Source organism: Bufo gargarizans, chromosome 8 (genome assembly GCF_014858855.1).
Source record: "Bufo gargarizans isolate SCDJY-AF-19 chromosome 8, ASM1485885v1, whole genome shotgun sequence".
Taxonomy (NCBI): Eukaryota; Metazoa; Chordata; class Amphibia; order Anura; family Bufonidae; genus Bufo; species Bufo gargarizans.
The window spans coordinates 17,375,268-17,395,804 of NC_058087.1; the positions used below are offsets into that span (position 1 = coordinate 17,375,268).

The window sequence follows — 20,537 nt, forward strand, 5'->3', positions numbered from 1 at the left end:
CTAAAGAAAAGTCAAGGAATGATGGAAATCACGGGATCGATAGACATGTCATTTCTATGCAAATGATAAAAAATGGAAACCAAATATTCGAAACATCTTGATTTCTTCAGTATCAAGTGTGAGTGCTACGCACAAAAATGCATGCGCTTACACGCCTTGGCAAGTTATCAATGGGATTATCAATGGTTGTCTGAGGAATGCTCTGCCACACAGAATCCACGCAAATCATCAAGATCCACAGCTGGCAGACTCCTTCTAAAGCAGGCATGCTCAACCGGTGGCCCTCCAGCTGTTGTAAAACGACAACTCCCACCATGCCCTGCTGTAGGCTGATAGCTGTAGGCTGTTCAAGCATGCTGGGAGTTGTAGTTTTGCAACAGCTGGAGGGCCGCAGGTTGAGCATGCCTGTTCTAAAGGGTTTACTTCATTTTTATTGCATCGCTATACGGTGGTCCTGCTTACTATTGACCACCAGATGGTGGATGTTCTAGGCTGCAGGGTGTTTTAATTACTACTCCCTTTTAAAGCTAACCTTTCAGCTAATCGTTGCTGCTAGTTATGGGTTGTTAAGCTATTAGATCGTATTGATGATACGTCCTGTGCAAACTAATGATGTCAACAACATTTAAGATGCAATTTAAAGTGGATATGTGCATGTTCTGTATAGATATAGCTAAAACACAAGCAGATATAGTGTTCCCACTTAAAAAGGTCAAACTTGTGTCTTGCAGATTATTCCCCTAAGGCTACTTTCACACTAGCGGCACGGACCTCCGGCAGGCTGTTCCATTGGGTGAACAACCTGTCGGATCCGTCCTGCCGCTAGTGAACGTGTGCCCGCGGACTGCCGCTCCGTCCCCATTGACTATAATGGGGGCGGGGCGGAGTTCCGGCAGCACACGTCGAGAGGCTGCAGGAATAAATGTCGGACATGTCGTAGTTTTATTCCGGCAGCCTCTCACCGGAACTCCGCCACCTCCCCCATTATAGTCAATGGGGACAGAGCGGCAGGACGGATCCGACAGGCTGTTTACCCGACGGAACAGCCTCCCGGAGGTCCGTGCCGCTAGTGTAAAAGTAGCCTAAAATAAGCAAAATGCGGACTTGGAAGACTCATGAGGGTGCACTAGCATTTCCCTTCTTTCCAGAGTTGTTCTCAAAAGGGTTGTCTCATGAACGCGAACTCTGGTTATATGCCATAGGGCAGTGGTGGCGAACCGATGGCACCCGCACCCTGGAAAAAGTCTAAGGTGTACCAATATGCCTTAGACTTTTGCTGCCATTCATCAGCGCATCATGGTGCGCTATGAACGGCACAGGCAGCGCATTGAATGTAGGCAGGCTATTATAGCTAAATGATAAAGTACATGGAAGATATACTATAATGAACTGTAGTATTCAGAATAAATTGCCGTGTTGGCACTTTGGAATAAATTAGCGGGTTTTGGGTTGCAGTTTGGGCACTCGGTCTGTAAAAGGTTGGTTTGCCATCACTGCCATAAGGCATATGGACATCATAGACGGGGATCCCCCATTAAGGGCCCCTGTCTGTGAACCAGAATGCAGAGCCTCTCTGTATAAGCTGTTCCGTGTGTTGAGAATGGGATCCAGGATGACCAGCTGATCACCCCCAGGGGCTGCTTTCTCAGAGAATGCCCCTGATGAGAAAATGTTTTTAAAAGGCGTAAATGTATCCTGTGATGCCATTTAAAGCTTTGAATGGAAATATATATTTTAAATGCAGTATTAAAGGGACACATCCATCCGAAAAGGAATTTTTTTTGAAACTCAATATTCCAAGAAAACTATTTTTGAAAGGATTTTTGGCTGCTTTTCATTTTGGCTGGACTAAGCCATTGAAAATTAAACAAAAGTCAGCACAGAGAGACAAAACTCCCATATAGATGGGGAATCATTTTCTTGCTGCTGCAAGGGAAAGATGTTATCTGTTAGGCCTCTTTCACACGAGCGTGACGGATTGACTCCGGATGCGTTCAGTGAAACTCGCACCATTTTGCCAGAAAGTTCAGTCAGTTTTGTCTGCGATTGCGTTCAGTTGTTCAGTTTTTTCCGCGCGGGTGCAATGCATTTTTCACTGAAGCCCCATTCACTTCTATGGGGCCAGGGCTGCGTGAAAAACACAGAATATAAAACATGCCGTGTTTTCCATGCAACGCAGAACTGATGCGTGAAAAAAAAAGCTCATTGAAATGAATGGGCCAGGATTCAGTTCGGCTGCTATGCGTTCACATCATGCATTGCACCCGCGCGGAAAACTCGCTCGTGTGAAAGGGGCCTTAATACAATAGTAGGTTGTAGAATTAGGATAACAGTATTGATAGTTCAAAAAATAATATCCAGAAAGCCATCCACTTGCATTAAAAAATAAAAACCTAGAACGTTTATATGCAGGCTGTTAATAAGTGGGGAGAAATGATGGTAGTGTTCTTTTAAGTAGTTTTGTTTTTGTTTACAAACCCCATTTTTTTATATAGTATAGGCTACATGCACACGACAGTGAAAAACTAACATGTGATGTACATTCTTTTAACGGATGTTCTATCTTGTCCGTTTTTCGCTGACAGACTGCCCCATACAATGGAATGTGTCCATTCTTAACTTTCGTCTCTCAGAAAGGCATTAGTGAAATAAACGTTAGGCCTTATGCACATGACAGTGAATAATGGCCGTGTGACGGCCATTTAAGTAACGGCTGACACACGGCCCATGAAAGTCTATGGGGCTATTCACATGGCCGTTCTTTTAACGGACATTGAATAGCGTCCGTCCAAAAATACGACATTTTTTGACCGTTTCACGGCCAGACGGACCCTGTTGAAATCAATGGGACCATTATTAATGGCCGATTGACAGGAGTGCACCCGTCTAACGGCCATTAAAAACGGGTACACTTTATCTATATGGCCATTTAGGGGTTAAAAAAACTCACCTTATCCACTTGCTCACAGTGCAGCAGTCTCTTCTCTCTTCATTGAGCAGGGCCTGCCGAAGGACCTGCGATCTGCGTGGTGACGTAACCACGTGGGAGCGCGCAGTGACGTCATCGCGCACCTTCGGCAGGTCCCGTTCTGTGAAGAGGGAAGAGACGATGGGGGTCTACATTGGGGGCATTATTAAAGCTGGGGGCAGTAAAAAAAAAATCCTGCACTATGGGGGACATTATTTTACCAGGGGGCCTACATGGAGGCATTAGTAAAGCTGGGGGCCTACCATCCTGTGGGTGTTCTCAGAAGGGTGGGTCTAGAAATAACTGCCAATCAAATTCATCAATTTTTCATGTCTGTTTTTAACGGATATGAAAAACTAATGCAAAACGGATGTAAATGGATGCAGAAAATGGATGCACACACTGATTCAAAATGGCCATGAAAAACTGAGAGAGTGTCCATTTTTAACGGAGGTTTTTTTTCACTGTCGTGAGCATGTAACCTTAGAGAATTCTGTGTTAATAGATAGAATCAATGAGCCACAGAAGCTACAAAGAACATCTGTAATTCTGGAAGACCCACCACGTCTGTGTCTTAGGCTCACAGCCCATGGTTCTCTATAGGCACCATGTAATGCTTCATTTATCCTGTGGTGGCACTGTGTCCTGTACTTTCCGGTCTGCGATCCTGCGGCGAGTCAGGCACTGCTCTGTTTCTACAGCCTCGCTGATAGTGGGGCTGCTCGACATATAAAGGAGCAAGGATCAATCAGGTGCGGTGCCGGCATCACATGCTTCCTGAGGACGGGCTATTTAAATAGGCAGCTGCTGGCCACAGTTGCCTGTGATTAGTATTCCTGCCCGCTTTTATGTTTCTTACCCTGAATTGCTGACCTTTTGCCTGTTTCCCTGATTTTGTCATGTGACCTCCCGGTTTTAAACTCTGCCAGTTTGTGACCTCACCTAGCCTGCTGACCGTGTCTCTGACGTTATCTCCTGGTTTCACTTTGCTGTGTATTTGACTTTATCTTTTGGATTCTGATCCGGTCCTGGTTTTGCCTGTCTGGTTCTGACCAAGGTCCTTGTATTTAGTTAAAGGGGTTATCCAACCCGTATAATGACTCCCTCAATGCCCGGGCACCTCATATAGATTATACTTATCCCCGCATGGCATCTCCCCATCGCGCGGATCCGGCAACAGGGGGGGGGGGCTGGAGCAGCGTCACCCGCGATGCTAGGGAGGCTCATCTCCGTCGCAGGCTGCTATTGGCTGATCAAACCAACCCCCCCAATCGCCGGATGTTTTGATCTGTGCAACGGGGAGATGCAGCGGTGGCCGTTGGGAATAAGTATATTCTATGTGAGGTGCCCAAACATTGGGGGTGTCATTTTTGGATAACCCCTTTAAGTCAGGGTACGTCGCCAAGTTGTAGGCCACCGTTCAGGGCAGATTGTGCCAGTAGGTAAGGACAGTGGTGCAGGTGGATTTCAGGGCCGCACTTTTCCCTACCCTTTCATGACACACTGCAGGGAAAATGAACACTTGCTGTCAGGTTCCTGCACAGATTCCAGCTGATTGCCAGGAGGCACAGCAGTGGAATACAATCTGATTAGCTTTAGATTTGAGAAGCCCTTCGAATAAAAGGAGAATATCGAAAGTAGACAACCTCTTTGGGACTATGGAATTCTGGTATCCTATTATAAATGGTATTGAAAAATGCCTGAAGCATAAATCACTCATGTCTGCATTTCCCAATATACCATTCATTTTTTTCATGAGGTCCTTTTTTTGCCTTCACCCCTCTCATAGATTTTATGATTTTGCACTTTGGAGGTTAATCTATATTTGCACTTATTGTTTGCTAAGAATATAGGCATTGTTAGGAATAAATGGAGGTGCTTTTGTTCTACATGCATCCAATTATCATTTTTCATGTGAGGTCAGCATGCATTTTATATCTTGCACTCAAAATTATTTCCAAGTGAAAGGGAATTGCTGACCGGACACTTTTTCATTTTAACACACATGTCTTTGCAGCCTAGAGATGAAGTTCTTTAATCACCGTGACTTTTGCACAGTCCCTTAGGAAAATCTTGACGTTGTTGTGTCTTCATGGCATTTCCGTGGCTATGAGTGACTCTCTTGTACATGACATCAACATTCTCAAAAATTCTTGGCATGTCCCATTGCTGTGTTTTGATTATGAGCATCATAGTTCAAGAATAGAATACCAGAAGTACAGTGAAGACTGAAAGCTGCATGACAATCCCTTTGGGCTCTGTAAGGGTAATCATCAGTGGTTGTCACCCAAATTCTATGTATGACCTGTTCATCCAGAAAAAGTAAGATGTTAAAACACTTAGGGAGTCATTTATCAAACAGACATACACCTAAATTAGGCGTAATTCTGGCCCAGATTGTGTCGCAAAGGTCCTTTGTGCCACAATCTGCGACTTCTCCCCGCTCGCGCTAAGTCTAAAAAAGGGGGCGTGGTGTGAGCGAGGAAGGAGATGGGCGGTGAAGGAGGTGCCCGGGAGGTCCGTCTCATTTACCATTTTCTACGCCTGTTTAAGGCTAGTTTCACACTAGCGGCAGGGGACTCCGGCAGGCTATTCTGGCTGGTGAACAGCCTGTTGGATCCATCCTGCCGCTAGTTTATGTGTGCCCCTGGACTGCTGCTCCATCCCCATTGACTATAATGGGGGCGGTGGCGGAGTCCCGGCAGCAGCACGGCAGCGCATGGCAAGAGGCAGCCGGACAAAAAGTACGACACGCAGTACTTTCAGTCCGGCTGCCTCTCGCCGGAACTCCACCCCCATTATAGTCAATGGGGACGGAGCGGCATTCCGGGGGCACATGTGAACTAGCGGCAGGACAGATCCAACAGGCTGTTTACCCGCAGGAACAGCCTGCCGGAGTCCCCTGCCGCTAATGTGAAAGTACCCTTAGGTGTAGAAAATGGTCTACATGTAAGACAGCAAGGAAGCTGCCAAAGTAATGAAGAGGCTGGTGCCAGCTATAGGGGTTATGAAGACTGGCCTCTAAAATGCCGGTCTTAATAAAAGTGTTCCTTAAAGCTCACCTGAGTTTTTTTTAAACAGGTCTTTTTTGGGCTTCCCTAATGTCTCCTTCAGCCATTTTATTCCCTGTTTCATCTGCACAGCTAGATGCATTTCTCTCAGAAGCAGGACTGTCTCCCTTCTGTGGAATCTGCCAACACTGTACTGCTGTGATGTCCTTTTCCTTACTTCCCATTATGTGTATTTTCAGCTCTGGAGCTCACAGAACAGTTAAGGAGGGTAAAAATCACACTTACAGACACACAGGAGGCTCCTATAATTTTCAGAAGCAGGCTCAGGATCTCAGCTAACTCTGACACGCCCCCGATTCCTTGAAATTAGTAGAACTACAGGTAACAGCACACTGCTAGTCAATTGCACAAAGATATAAGCAAATACTGAATAAAAAAATAACTGCTTGGTGGCCATACTTACTGCAAGGGCAGTTAGAAGCTCTTTGCGCATATAATTGATCAAAAATATGTCGGGCCCATCTACCAGACGACAAGGTGGCTTCTAATCAGATGGGGCCTACTCTAACATGCCTCTGCTGGGCTTACAGCCTACAATCTGGGCAAAGTAGCACCCAGCTATATCCTACACATGCCTCTCCCAGGCTGTCAGCCTGCAATCTGGGCAAAGTAGAATAAAGCTGTACAAGCTATCTTATTAAAAGCACATGGTAAATTGGCGGTGGTGCACGGTTCAAACTCACCACCAGGGGTTTGTTTTTTTACGCCCCCAATTCCTCTCAGCTGTCTTCTGAGTCTCTGTTACTAGGGACAGATCTAGTATGACAACAGGCAGTAGACTGCAACTTAGGTGAAAGTGAGCCCCCTAGTGGCCATGACTTTCCACCTTTTTTTATTAGGTGGATGCAGGTAGATTTTTTGAATGAATTGATTTAGAAATTTCCTATTTACACCATTCTCTATTAAATAAAATGAAATTGTATAAAAGTACAGTGACTCTTTAACGTAATAGATGGGAATGCTGTAAAATATTGCTTCTTTCTAAAATCGCTGCTTCAGCATGTCTCAGTGGGTTAATAGAATGCTAAAATGTCTCTGTGACAATGCAAGTGTTTGCAGATTCCCCTGGTAGACATTCTAACATATTTAAATCCGAGGGACGCAGCTTATTGTGCACTCAATGGCAGCTTTATAAACCTCGCACTGGAATAGCAGCTCTGTGACCTTGTGGGCGAGGTGTGATTCCATTGTTATACTGTGGATGTGGCTTCCGTGCTGACACTTGATTAGAAATAGAGAATCAAACAAACAGTATGAGGACCTGCGACCGCCAGGAATGCGACACTGTTTTACAAAACCTGATGACACCAAGCGACAGGGAATCTTATGGATTCATCCATCAAAACAGATTAGCCTCTGGTTTCAGGGAGTCTCCTGTACTGCCAGTTTATACTGCCCTATCCGAGAGACCTGTGACCTTCCCTGGTTCCACCACAGAGTCAGCTGTGCGGTAGCTTTCTTAAAATCACTGAGAACTCTAGCGGGACCCAAGTGCTGTAGTCCTGGTATTCACGAGGGGTGGATGATTGGCAGCTTCCGTCCTGTACTGTGTATAGGGAGAAAGCTGTCAATCGGCGGCGTGGCGCATGGGAGCTGCTGCTCTAGAGCACTTACGCATCATTGTGCGGACGAATCCAGCTCTTGTAGGACCGCGCCATTATTAACAATTTTCAAGATAACCATCCGCCTCTGCGTATATGGGTAAAATATTGGTTCCCACAGATAACTTCCCCCTCCACTCGTTCCTGTGGAATATCAAAAATCACACCGATAGTGAAGTGCTGCTATCATTAACCCCATGCACTCCTGGTATTATACTCACAAGCGCACGCGGGTATACAAGCACATCAGACGAAAGCCGTCATTACGAGCTCCTCTTATTCTTTTCCTCCCATAGTCAATTCTACAGAAAATTCGCTCTGATAGTGAAGCACTGTCACCAATTGCAGCACGCCAGACCTGCAGGGTATTGCGATTGTGAGGTCACGGTTAATCGGCAAGCGAGGGTTACTCACAGTTCTGTAGGAAAACCCTGGGCAGGCGTACAGAAGTGAAGGAAAGGCTGGCACAGGGGTCCTCTGAGGCACACTCTGGATGTAGGGACCAGGCCTGATGGTGGATGAGGTGCCCTGGATGTTGCAGGTGTTTAATGTGCCTGGGGCAAGGTCCCTTTAAGAAACGTGACGCCAGTGCCTGTAACGGTGGCACACCGATTTATAGTTGTAGTAATTGAGGAACACGGTGGTATGGTAAACCAAACTTTGCTTTACTGGAACAACAGTTCAACTTTGTACAGTTCAGTTCCACATTGAAGCAATAAAGATTAGCAGGCTCTTTATAAATGGGAGACAAATGTTCTTTGCAAGATACTCAGAGGGTAACAATCAACACTTCCCAGATCAGGCTGCACTATTCCTCAGTTATTCTGGCTGGCTGTATTCCAAGGCCGGTATGCCCAAATGCTGGCTTTTATCCTTGGTAGCAATCTTCCTCAGGTATATATCACTTGCCTTAGCTCAATGTCCCTTCTGCCCTTCAGCTTACTTGATTAGCTGGTACACTGGCTCTGCTCTGCTTGTGGGAACTGCAGGTTTCTCCCAGGAGGAAAACTCTTCTCATGGGGTGACTCTTCTGAGCTAACATAGACTCAGGAACTTCAGGCTGGCTAGACTGCACTACTTACTAGCCACCTGGACTGCACTAACTCTTCCCTGTCTGGGCCTACCTATATATACTCAGGGCTCTCTAGCTCCCTCTAATGTCTAGGAGGCTGAACTTCACCCTAACAGACCTAATACCCAGATAACACAGGGAAACATATTACCCCTTGTGTAGTGCCCACCTTTACCTAGTGGGACACTACACAATGTATATATATATAAACATTTATTATACTCACAAACGTCAGTAGTGGTATAGGCAAAGCAAAAGAGATAAAACACAGCAGTCTTGTGCACGCCCGACCCGGGTTTCGCTCCAAGCTTCGTCAGGGGCTCCTGTTGCAGCTGCTCAACAGTGATTTTTATTGGTAGTATTGGTAGTGCTGCAATACTACAAACCTTCCAACCGTCCCGGATCCGGTGGGACAGTCCCGTATTTCAGTGGCTGTCCCGCTGTCCTGGTACGGGGGAGGTATGTCCCGCTTTCTGGCAGCTGTCTCTGCTAGGAAGAAGGCAAGTATGTGGTGTTTATTTTTTTTACATTCTGTGAGGGGCACAATGTGAGCATATTACTGCGGGGCACAATGTGGGCATATTACTGGGGGGCACAATGTGGGAATATTAGTGGGGGGCACAATGTGGGTATATTACGGGGGCACAATGTGGGTATATTACTGGGGGCACAATGTGGGCATATTACTGGGGGTACAATGTGGGCATATTACTGGGGGCACAATGTGGGCATATTACTGGGGCCACAGCTGGCCATAATTCTGTGGGCATAAATACTGTGCGGTGGCATGAAGAGGGAATAATTACTATGTGGGTCATTAAGGGGACTGGTTGGAATTAGGTGTATAGTTATGTCATGGGCGGAGTTAGAGGCGTGGCCTAGCGCACCGCACAACATTTACCTCTTTGTTCGTTTACAAAGTTAGGAGTTATGCTACTAGATACCAGGGTACTGACTACTAGATACTAGAATACTTCACTACTAGATACTGGGGCACTGACTACTAGATACTAGAGCGCTGCACTACTAAATACTGGGATACTGCACTACTAGATACTAGGGTATATACTAGGGAATTGGGGGGGAAACCGCAACTCCATCACAGTTTTATGGGTTTTGCTTTTACAGCGTTCACTACGCAGTAAAACTGACTTGTGCTCTTCATTCTCCAGGTCGGTATGATTACAACAATGCCACATATGTATAGTTTTCTTGCATTTTAATACTGAAGAAAAAATAAATTATGTTTTTTTCATCATTTTTCACAATTTTGACCCCCCCCCAACTTTTTTTTTATAGTCATGTCTATGGAGATGTGTGAGGGCTCCTTTTTCACGGCACAGTCTGTAGTTTTTGTTAATACCATTTTGGGGGGTGTACAACTTTTTGATCTACTTTTATTTTTTGGGAGGTAAAGTGATAAAAAAAGGTGAATCAGCCATTTTTTCAGTTACGCCATTCACCGTTTGGGATACGTTTTTAATAGAATGGGTATTTTCGCATGCAGAGATGCCCATGAACGGAACCAGGAAGTCAGATGCCGGCCAGCGCTCTCGCCGGTGATTTCAGCAGGGGACATCGCTGGATCGCCAGGAGAAGGTAAGGGGACTCCGCTGACAGCTCTGCAATGTTACCCCGAGCGTTCCGGGTTACAGCTCCTGGCAGCGAAAATTAACCCCGAGTCACGCTTGGGAATACCGCCAGGGAGGTTAAGTATTTGTACTTTGAGTTGGGGGAAAAGGGGGGGGGGGGGTGATTTGATTTTTTATAAATTTTTTTTACTTTTTTAACTTTTTTCTTTTTTTGTTCCCAAGTGGACCACAATTTGCAGACATCAGATTTCAATTTGTGTAGAGAAATTTTCTCTATTATTGTATACATAAAACGCTATATTACAATTCAGTGCTGCCACCTGCTGGCTTGAATACAAACGCTCGTTAGCGATCATCTGTCAAAAAATCGTCAGGTGTATGTATTACTCCCCTAGCTGTTCTTTTTATAAGTACTATTTACTTTTCCAGCCTTTTATTGCTCCTGTCCCAACTTTTTTGAGATGCATTGCTTCTAGGGATGAGTGAAACCGAACTGCAAAGTTCGGGGTCATACCGAACTTTGCGAGTTTGCGTACCCGGACCCGAACTCAGACTTTTTCACTTAAGTTCAGGTTCGGTGTTTGGGTGATTTTATTATTTTCCATTATAACATGGTTAATAGATGGATAATACAAAGATAGATACAACATAGTAAGGTAGATAGATCAGATGGATAGATAGATAGATGATGGGAATAGTTCGGGTTCGCCGGTTTCGGACAAACGTCAGGTCAAAGTTTGGCTTTGGGATCCGAACATGACCCGAACTTGACACTGAACCCAAACCCCATTGAAGTCAGTGGGGACCCGAACTTCGCTTTATTATTTTCCATTATAACATGGTGATGTCATCACGCAAATCACAGGTCCTTTGGCAGTTTCTTTTCAGTAAAGGTAGAAGAAGCTGCTGCAGCGCGATCAAGTGGATGAGGTGAGTTGTTTTTTAGGTTTTTTTTAACCCCTAAATGGCCATATGTTTTGCATTCTGTCTTAAGAATGCTATTATTTTCCGATATAACCATGTTATAATGGAAAATAATGTGACGCTCGGGTCCCCATTGACTTCAATGGGGTTCGGGTTTAGGATCAAGTTCAGGTCAAGTTTGAGTCCCAAACCCGAACTTTGACTGGAAGTTTGGGCGAACCCGAACTTCTACTGGTTCGCTCAACCCTATCCCTATCTATCTATCTTTGCATCTATCTTTATATCATCCATCTCACATCTATTATGCATCTATTTTATGTCTTTCTATCTGATTGGATTCAGAAGGTCTTACAATAAATGAGGTTGTGAGGCGTGCTTCCTGTGCGCCTCCTTTGCAGGGAACACTGACAGCCTCTGCATTTTATGTGTATAAAAGTGACAGTTCAGATATCAAAGACCGTCTGATAAACGAAAAGAAAAACTATTGCGGAGATGAAAGGCGCGGTTGTAGCCGGATGATGCGTCAGTGATTTGTGACGATCTTCGGAAGTTCTCTGGGCTGTTCTGAAGATAAGAGAAGAAACTGTCACGTCCTGTATCTACTGAGGTCCTCGTCTGTGATTGCCTGTGACTAGAGCCGGGGTCATTTCTGCTGTAGTCTCTCTTTTAAAGCTTGAGGATGCCATCTGGTCACATAGAGTTAGTAAATGATGCCCTCAGGATCACTGAAATGTTTGGTAAAAACTCTCCAGTGCGTCAGGTTTTGACACTGCCTCCTAAATAGTAAAAATGACATCCCTGAAGGCAGCAGCTCAAGGACTGCAAACAGTTTTGCCTACAGCTCACAATGTCACGTTATACAATGCTGTATTACGGTATTCCTTGTCATGTCACTATGACGCCGTGCGTTCCGGCAATGCCAGTCCGGTATCTCACGGACCGTGTTCCACGGACGTCTGCGTAAGGCTTTAAAGAGGTAGTGCCATTTAAAGAGTTATTGGTGTCATGTAGTAGACTGGTAACAGGACAATACAGTACACTGCAAGCATATTGTGGCCATATAGTATCTACAGAATAGTGCCATACAGTAAACAGATAACAACGCCATACAGTGCAAATATAATACTGCCACATCTACAGAATAGTGCAAATATAATACTGCCACATCTACAGAATAGTGCCATGCAGTAAACAGATAACAACACCATACAGTGCAAATATAATACTGCCACATCTACAGAATAGTGCAAATATAATACTGCCACATCTACAGAATAGGGCCATGCAGTAAACAGATAACAACACCATACAGTGCAAATATAATACTGCCACATCTACAGAATAGTGCAAATATAATACTGCCACATCTACAGAATAGTGTCATGCAGTAAACAGATAATAATAACTAGTGTTGATCGAGCACCAAAATGCTCAGGTGCTCTGGCCGAACACATCGGGATGCTCGGGTGCTCTACCGAGCACCAGAGTATAATGGAAGTCAATGGGAGAACCTGAGCATTAAACCAGGTACCCCCTGCTCTGAAGAGGGGAGGGTGTCTGGTTCATAGGAAAAAGTCAGAAATTGATGGAAACACCACTGAGAACAGCATGGGGAGGATGTCTGGATGCATCTTGGACTCCCAGGTCGCTGCTGGGAACGATGTTGTCCGAGTAGTACGCCACAGACTGACAATAATATGCACAAAACCAAAGAAATATATAGTGCAAGTGCTGCCAAAAATTACAAGGAAGAGGCAATTTTATACAACCTTTATATCACATAAAGAAGGGCCTCATTCACATTGTGGTACAATTGTTCAGGTAGTGAGACTCCTACACTCATAAAGCCTATGAAAGGGCTGCCAAAAATTACAAGGAACCGGCACTCCAATACACCCTTTATTACACATAAAGGAGGGCATCATTCCGGAGAGGGAGCCTGAGAAACGGCTACCACATCCAAGGCATCATGCATGCAAATTACCTATTAGGTATAATTAGGTGCGGGCCTTCAGGTGAGCTGACCCTGTAAAAGATTGTAGGTGAAGGCCTGCTGGTGAGCTGACCCTGTAAAACATTTTTTGTAAGGGCCTGCTGGTGGCCTGACCTGTAAAACATTGTAGGTGAGGGCCTGCTGGTGAGCTGACCCTCAAAAAAGTTATATGCGAGGGCCTTCAGGTGAGCTGACCCTGTAAAAGATTGTAGGTGAAGGCCTGCTGGTTAGCTGACCTTCTAAAAAATTATTTGCGAGGGCCTGCTGGTGAGGTGACCCTGTAAAACATTATATGCGACGGCCTGCTGGTGAGCTGACCCTCTAAAAAATTATATACGAGGGCCTGCAGCTGAGCTGACCCTGTAAAACATTATATGCAAAGGGCATTATATGCGATGAATAAGCATGTGTTGATATGATGAAAGAGGAGAAGGAGGATGAGAAAGGGAAGATTGAACCATATACCCTTTTTTGTGGTGGAAGGGGTACATGGGAGTACAGTGTATTCAGTACATTATAAACAACACATTTAAAGTGCCTTTATGTTCAGCCGCTTTCCTCTGGTGGAGTCGAGAAGTCATGGTCAATCCAGGCCTTGTTCATTTTTATAAGAGTCAACCTGTCACCCTTTTTCAGTTGACAGGCGGATGCACTTATCAGTTATTATGCCCCCAGCAGCACTAAAGACCCGCTCAGACAAAACGCTGGCGGCAGGGCAGGCCAGCACCTCCAAGGCGTAGAGCGCCAGTTTATACCACGTGTCCAGCTTGGACACCCAGTCGTTGTAAGGCACATAGGGATCATTGAGGACATTGACACGGTCTGCTACATACTCCTTCACCATCTTCCAAAATTTTCCCTCCTTGTGACACTAGGCCGCGCATCAGGGTGAGGGTGCTGGCGGGGTGTCATAAAACTGTCCCAGGCCTTGGAGAGTGTTGCCCTGCCTCTGTTGGAACTACTGTGTGTTCCCCTTGTCTCCCCTCCTCGGTTGGCCAAGGAACTACGGATTCTGCCGCCAGCGTTGTCAAAAGGAAATTTTTGGAGCAATTTGTCAACAAGGATCTTCTAATATTGCACCGTTTTGCTCGTCCTCTCCACCACAGGAATGAGAGATGAGAAGTTCTCTTTGTAGCGGGGGTCGAGAAGGGTGAACAACCAGTAATCAGTGTTGTCTAAAATACTTATAACGCGTGTGTCGCGGGAAAGGCAGCCTAACATGAAGTCAGCCATGTGTGCCAGAGTACCAACAGGCAAGACTTCTCAATCTCTTCATCCTCTTCCTCCTCATCTGCCCACCCACGCTGAACAGATGGAATAAAACTTCTGTGGGTATTACCCTTTGTAGCGGAAGGAATCGTCTCCTGCTCCTCCTCCTCTTCATCGTCCAATTCGCTCTGAGAAGACGAACGGAGTGTGGTCTGGCTATCACCCTGTGTACTGTCTTCCCCCATTTCCACCTCTTCCACATGCAAAGCGTCGTCCTTAATTGTGAGCAGCGAGCTTTTAAGGCTACTTTCACACTAGCGTTGTTTAAATCCGGCATTCAATTCTGACACTTGAACTGCCCGCTGGATCCGGAAAAACGCGTGAAAACGGATTACATTTGAATCCTGATCAGGATTTTAATCACAATGAAAAAATGCATTGGAAGAAACGGATCCGCCATTTATGGACTTTAACTTTTTTTTCACATTTTTCAGGTTTAACATGCAAAAGCCAAATCCGGTTTGACTGAACACACGGCGCCGGATCCGGCGTTAATGCAAGTCAATGGGAAAAAGGCCGGATCCAGCTTTCAGTCAAAGTGTTCAGGATTTTTGGCCGGAGGTAAAAATCAACATGCTACGGTTTTCTGAAAAGCCTGATCAGTCAAAAAGACTGAACTGAAGACATCCTGATGCATCCTGAACGGATTACTCTCCATTCAGAATGCATTAGGATAAAACTGATCAGTTCTTTTCCGGATTTGAGCCCCTAGGACGGAACTCGGCGCCGGAAAAGAAAAACGCTAGTGTGAAAGTACCCTAAAAGTAGACACAGAAGTGGGATGGTTACGCTGATAATAGTGTTCTCGCCGCTCACCATCTGTGTTGATTCCTCAAAGTTGTGTAAAACCTCACAGAGGTCAGACATCAATGCCCACTCCTCGCATGTAAAGAGCGGAAGCTGACTTGAAAGGCGACGGCCATGTTGCAGCTGGTATTCCACTACTGCCCTCTGCTGCTCACAAAGCCTGGCCAACAGGAGGAGACTTGAGCATTGCGCTCGAGCTCATGTGGTACTCGGTCGAGTTCCGCCATGTGTCGAGCATCGAGATGCTCAAGCCGAACTGGTGTTCGGCCGAGCATGCTCGATCAACACTATAAATAACGCCATACAGTGCAAATATAATACTGCCATATCCACAAAATAGCATCATACAGAAAACAGATAAGCGTACCACACAGTACAAATATATTGCTGCCATAAACTGCTTAAATAATTGCCTGTATTTTCGAATACATACAGTGTTCAAAAATAATGCTATATAGTATCCACATGCTCTGATATAATCCAGCTGTTTTTACAGCCGTAAATGACACTTTCTGGTTCTGCCAGGCAAGTCACATTGTAAGCCATTCGGCCGCCTAGAATGACATACGGCAATATAACCAATTTTTCGTGTTATATATTTCCCATGATGTTTATGTGTCTTTATGCCGCCATCTATATGATGGATGCAGTGAGCCTGCAGTGTAGAAGTATCTCTGCTGGCCGATTACACATTGTAGCGTTCTATCAAACAATGATGTTACACCGAAGCCGCTGTTTCTGGGAAAGCAGTGACACCGCCTGTAGGACTGGTGAGAGCCGAGAGTGCAACTGACTGCACCGGGTTTATGTAATATGCAATATTTGTGACAAAAGAACAGTAGACGAGACATTATATAGACAGTAATGTATTCTATACTGCAGATCATACCATTCATACCAAGAAAAGAAAATTACCCTTTTAAAATATAACTTTTAATAAATATACATTAAGATACTCCCACATCAAATAAAGAATCTGTCTACAGAATACATAAATACAGTCTAATATAATACAAGTAGACATCCACTCAAAGGGTGGAGGGTATATCTCCGGGTAAGCCAAATATTTGCCACAAAGTGGTCACTCACGGTTCTGAGGTCCTTGTGATCATTTATAGACATTCACCATATTGGAAACCTTATAATAGGAAGAGAGATTTAGTGTACAGGGTGAGCCACCAATCAGTGGGGCCGTCCCTTTCGGGGCGATTACTCCGCTTTTAGACAGGGACATGGTAGCCATACAGGGATAGTATCTCACTGCCTAAGAGCGGACTTTCACCTATGGATGATACCGTTAACATAACACACTGATCCATGCTGCATCACCTTGATATCTAACCAGCGAATGATGTGACTGTGTCTTACCCGGAGATATACCCTCCACCCTTTGAGTGGATGTCTACTTGTATTATATTAGACTGTATTTATGTTGCTCTGTTAGACTCTTCTCAGGCTGGCAGCTCAGGGGACATGTTCTTTCTCCATGACTGTGTCCTTTCTCAGGGGACATGTCTTTTCTCCATGACTGTGTCCTTTCTCAGGGGACATGTCCTTTCTCCATGACTGTGTAACGGTCAGCAGAGGAAGAGACCGTAGAGCAGGACTCAAGTACAGTGCAGCAGACAAGGAGGCTGAAGTAGAAACCGGCTTTATTAAAGGAGAACTCTAACTGCCGGAGAAGCAGATTTACAATATGAACAGCTTGAGAATTCACAATAAAGATAATGGAAACTTGCATAAAGAACACAAATGAATCACAAACACAAGTACAGACAATAGCAGGCTACTCTCTTCTAGGTAGTCCTATCTGTCCCCGCTACCCGGGGTGCACCTCTACGGTGCACTAAACTAAATCCTATTCCACTATGTCCTAGCTCAGGTTAGCATCAGTGCACTCACAGTTCGGTGTCCGCACATGCAGGCAGGTACAGTCTGGGTCCCGATCTGGTTGCTTGCTTGCTTGCTTCAGCGTGGCTCAGCTCTGGCCTCTCTTTGTAGTCTCTGTAACTCTGGTTAGAGATAATCAGCAGCTCTGGACGTGTAATCAGGCAGGGCCTGGAATTCACTCACAGTTCCTCTGGTAAGTGCCTCACACTACAGCAGTCTCTCTTCTACACCAGGACACATCAGCTCAGTCAGAGAGCAAACACACTCTAATGTCCCAGATACTGTGTCACAGCAGGCAGGGAGCAATCACTCTAATCTTCCCTGTGGATCTCCCTCTCAGTGCACAGCGTCCTTCTTCCTGTGTACTCAGACACCTTCAGCCCAGGCTCTCTGCTCAGCCCGGGAAAAACACTTAACTCCTTGTCCTCTGGAAACAACTCCTCTCACTGTCCTACTCAGCCACAGTGGCCTCTGGTGGCTGGAGGGAAACATGACAGTCTGCTATATATATATGTGTTGGAAATGTTGCTGGATGATCAGGGCTGCCTCTTACATGCCTCCCCACTTAAAGGTGGCCGTCCTCGGCCTTGTTATATAGTCCATAGAAATAATGGTTAATGTAACTTTTTATACAGCAGTACAACATTGTCCACAATACATACAGGTGGACCAAATGAACTCATCAGCAGCGTACCTGTTTGGTGGAACCCCTGCAGTAAGCCTACTGGATCTCCGGAGGTCCTGGCTATCTGTTACGACCTGACTCTATCCACTAGGAACTGCCAGTCTGGATTCACCCACCACAATAGGAGGTTCGGGTGTGTCCGAGGGCCCCTCTCCATTACGGGCTGGCAATGGTTCTGTGACAGTGCCTTCATCACCTGTAACCTGGGAGGCTTCTTCGGTGTTGGGAGCAGTCCACCAGTCTTCACCATAATCTCCATCAGAGATAACAAGTTCTGAGTATGGGGCAGGAGGAGGTGTCCTCTGAACAGGTGCGGGATCTTTGGACCGGCATGGCCGTAACATATTCCTATGTAGAGTCCGTGAAGCAAATTCTTCATTCTCAACCTGCACTTCGTAGACCGGACCATTAGGGTACACTCTCTTGATCACTTTATACGGCTGTACTTCCCAACGCTCACTCAACTTGCCTCTGGGACGTTTCTCTCGTACCAGTACCCGATCCCCAGGCTGCAATGGAACCTCCTGAACTGGAGGACGGTCTGTATGAGCTCTCTCCTGTAACCGCTGACCTGCCAACCGGCGAATGGTCTGGAGACGCCGACGGTGTTCTTTCACCCATGAGGTGGTTGATCGCTCTATTAGGTCTTCTGGCTGTTCTAGGTTTAATTCCACGATCTCTCGACCAGCCCTACCGAACAGTAACATGTATGGGGTGTAACCGGTGGTGGTGTGGACACGATTATTGTAAGCCCAGACTAATTCTGGCAGGTAGTCAGGCCAGTGTGCCCTCTTGTCTTCCTCTAGTGTCCTCAGCATTTGCAGCAATGTGCGGTTAAAGCGCTCACAGGCTCCGTTTCCTTGGGGATGATAAGGAGTTGTCCTGGATTTTTCAATGCCGTAGAGTCGATGTAGCTCTTCCATCACTTTTCCTTGAAAGCACGCCCCTTGATCTGAATGGATCCGCTTTGGACACCCATAGACCCGAATGAAGTCTTGACAAATGGCTCGTGCCGCGGACTCGGCCGTCTGGTCCCGAGTTGGGGTGACTACTGCAAACTTGGAGAAGTGGTCGATCATGACCAGGCAATACTGTGGACCTCTTGACGATTGTCCCACAAGAAGATAGTCTATCATCAACACTTCCAGCGGTTCTGTGGTCTGGATGGACTGTAGGGGTGCTCTCTGTTCTGTACTCTTCGTGAGTTCACACACTCGACACTGTCGGCAAACTTCTTCAACTGTGGCCTCCAGTCGCGGACAATACACATAACGCTGCAGCCACTGGTATGTCTTGACTGGCCCGAAGTGAGCTCCAAACTCATGAGCCTCTTTGGCTATCTCCCGTGCCATTCTTCTGGGTATCACTACCTGCCACCTCGCCTCTAGGTCGGCAGGCTGTTGCCACTTGCGGAACAAATCAGCTCCATGCACTTCCAGTCTGTCCCATTGATGTAGAACGGACTTCATCTCGGCATCCAGATCAGTCCTTTCTTCTTTGTTGGGTTTCCTGCACTGGGTTACCCAGCTTTTCATTTGCTGCAGTCCAATGTCTTCATCTTGCAATCTGCCCCATTCTTCATTAGTTCTCCCCAATGCTTTGGGTAGCTTACGGGCCTCCCCACTTGTCTGGGCCGCGACTGTTGGGGGAGCGAACTTGCGGAAGTCAGGAGTTTCATCTTCTTCCTTTTGTTCATCCATATCCCCTACTGGAGTTTCAAAAGTAACCCTCGAGAGACCATCAGCATTAGTGTTCTCTGTAGCGGAGCGGTAGCGAATTGAGAAGTCATACTTTGCGAGGCGAGCCGCCCAGCGTTGCTCCAGGGCTCCCAACTTGGCAGTACCCAGATGGGCCAGGGGATTGTTATCCGTCCGTACGAAGATCTTAGCTCCTGTCAGATATCCTGCAAATTTCTCCGTCATAGCCCACACCAGGGCAAGGAGTTCCAGCCGGAAGGAACTGTAGTTATGGGGGTTTCGCTCCGTATCTCGCAAGGATCTACTGGCATAAGCGATCACTCTCTCATGTCCATCTTGTACCTGCGACAGGACTGCCCCAAGTCCGTAGAGGCTGCCATCAGTAGCTAAGATGAATGGTTTATCAAAATCGGCATAAGCCAAGATGGGGGCCGATGTCAGGGCTTCTTTCAGGGCCTGGAAGGCCTCTTCCTGTTTCTGTCCCCAGGGGATACTTTGGCCCTTGGGTTGCCCAGCCGTTCCTCTCAACAACTCATTCAGAGGGCCCGCTATTTTTGCGTAGTCTTTGATGAACCGCCGGTAGTACCCAGTCAGTCCCAGAAAGGCCTTCAACTCACGCAGTGTTCTCGGCACTAGCCATTGTCGTATTGCAGCCACTTTTTCTTGGGACGGTAGCACTCCGTCTTGGGACACCCTATGGCCCAGGTACTCGATCTCCCTCTTGAAGAGATGACACTTCTTTGGCTTTACCTTCAGGCCATGGGATCGCAGTCGCTCGAGTACCTGCCCTAGCCGATTCAAGTGTTCTTGAAAAGTAGCAGAGTATATGATGATATCGTCTAGGTATATCAGAGTGGCTTCAAAATTCAGGTCTCCCAGGCATCTCTCCATCAGCCGCTGGAAGGTTCCAGGGGCATTAGTCAGTCCGAATGGCATCCTGTTGAATTCAAATAACCCCATGGGGAGTA

At 46.2% G+C, this 20,537-nt stretch overlaps 1 protein-coding gene across 1 annotated transcript in view; it reads left to right on the forward strand.

The window, feature by feature from the left end:
* KCNH7 (potassium voltage-gated channel subfamily H member 7) overlaps window positions 1-20,537 on the forward strand; it is a 369,362-nt gene that overhangs the window by 193,346 nt on the left and 155,479 nt on the right. The window lies entirely within an intron of this gene.